A 2,410-nucleotide genomic window follows, 5' to 3' on the forward strand; every position below is an offset into this window, starting at 1 on the left:
AAGCTCTTGAATTCCACCAGTCTCCACTCAACCCCACTGATAGTTAAAGTTACTCCAGGAAGACTTTGAACATGTCATTATTACATGATATTCTGCAAAGGTCACTGCCACTTCAGGTGTTCTGACCCATGAGAAATGCAAGAAATATTCCAACAGAAAGTTTTTTACAGCATTTGTTGTCAATAGTGTATGCATGTTTTGTGTCAACTTGTCATGGCTTAGAGTCACTTGGGAAGAGGGAGCCTCAACTGAGACAATATCCCCACCAAACTGACCTGTGGGCAAGGCAGTGGGGCATCTTCATGACTGATGATTGATGAGGGAGGGCCGAGCTCACGGAGGGTGGTACCATCCCTGGGCTAATGATTCTGTGTTCTAATAAAGGTCAGGCTGAACAAGCCATGGGGGAGCAAGTCAGCCAGCAGCATTCCTTTATAGCCTCTACATCAGCTCTTGTCTCCATGTTCCTGCCCAGCTTGAGTTCCTGCCCTGACTTCCCTCAGTGATGGACCATAATGTGCAAGTGTAATCCAAATCAACCCTCTCCTCCCCAGACTTGCTCATGTCATTTGTCACAGCAGTAGAGATCCTAATTAAGAGAATATCACAAGCAAGACTTCCTGAATCCAGTGCTCAGGCAATGGCCACAAGAATTTGTGACAAACCTTCAGGTGGTTCTTATACCTGCTCAAACCTGAGAGCCACTTGCTATAAAATTGGTATAAAATTAAGGTCAGGGGCCTGGCATTGGATTCAGAAAGCAATATTTGGAAGGGAGAGCAAGGGTATCTCCCCCTGGCCTATTTGTTGTTTGTCTGAATAGACGTGTTAAATGAAAACGATGCTAGGATAAGTAATTCCCAAAGAGCAATTAACTACTCAGGCCTGAACTGTAAATGAGGTCATAATCTCTGGTGGCCATCTAAGTAGTGGGGACTGATTTTATGCTGAAAATCTTGCTTTGGAGAAGATTGATGGATATTTATTTATTTACCATAGAGAGCTGTGGTAGACTGAAAATGTCACTGTTGTGTGAAGGTGCTTTGAAATCACGGAACACTTTGCAAATCCAACTAGTGAAGAATTGTTGAAAATTTTGGCAGGTAAAATGAAGAGGCAAAATATAGAGTATGAGAATCAGGACAGGAGGAATTCATTCATTCATTCATTCATGTGCTATTTTTTTAGGCACAAACTATTTACTGAGAAATATGTTAGGGACTTGGAACAAAATGTAGAACAAAATCAGACATAGCCCCTGCTTTTTACTAAGAGGAGAGATACGGTTACTGGTTGTGTAAATGGGCATCTAACTCCAACATCTAGAAAAGCGTCCTTGAAACAAAAGATTCCAGTTTCATGATCGCACCCAGCAGTGGAAACTTTTCTGGATGGGGGAGAGAGAATGACAAGGACAAGAAGTAAGTTCCAGATGACTTCCCTGGAAAAGTCAACTCTCCAGCTGCAAGTGGAGGGCTGGGTAAAGGCAAGTTGGGTTAGAGTAGAGGATCAGGGGTGGGGGCAGAAATGCTACAGAGGGACGAGGGCACGGAAGTCCTGTGGAGGAAAGCAGGAGTGCACATGCCTGAGAACAAGGCAAGAGCAAGGCAGGTAGGGGTCAGACTCCTTTGCATAGATACATTAGAAATTATATCAATGCCTAGAGCCAGGCATGTGTCTGTGATGAATTTAAATATAAATGGAGGGGTTTTTTCCCCTCTCATAGACATTCAGAATTGGAAAGCAAAGGCCTTTTCACAGAGCACACTGCATCAGAAAGCTATCTCAGTCTCCACCCTGAGGATTACAGCTGTCTTAGGAAAATAGCCCTTCTTTTCCTTCAATAATTTAACACGTATGTAGGTCATTGTTTTGTCTGTGAATACACGCAAGTGTGGCTGGATATAGGCCTCTTGCTGTTTCCCCTATGGGATTTTACACGGCCCTGTTCCCAGAGGTACCCTATGTTCACGTCCATCCAACCACACTGCCTGACAGTAGCAGCTTGGTAGAGAGAGCAGAGACCTTGAGTCAGGCCAACCTGTCCTGAACTTGCTGGTTGTGCGACTCTAGGCAGGAACCTAATGTCTCTGTGCCTCTGGCACTTCCACTGTGAAAGGAAGGTCACAGTACCTTCCTCACTCTACAACGGTAAGGACGCTGAGATTCATCAAAGTACAGCTTCTGGCAAAGCAGGCATGCATGGAACCTTCCGGACTGGCTTTCTCTTTGTTCTTAGCACAGGTACCTTATCGCTTTCTTGAGCGAGATCCAGCTTTTATCTTCACTCAGGCAAGGATGATGGCCACATCCAAATCCCAGTCAAGCAGAACTCAGTACTGTAACCTCCTAACCACTGGGACAGGTCAGAGGCAATCTGTTGTCTGATACTCCATTGTTATGATGCGAT

Source organism: Rattus norvegicus, chromosome 1 (genome assembly GCF_021556685.1).
Source record: "Rattus norvegicus strain SHRSP/BbbUtx chromosome 1, alternate assembly SHRSP_T2T, whole genome shotgun sequence".
NCBI lineage: Eukaryota > Metazoa > Chordata > Mammalia > Rodentia > Muridae > Rattus > Rattus norvegicus.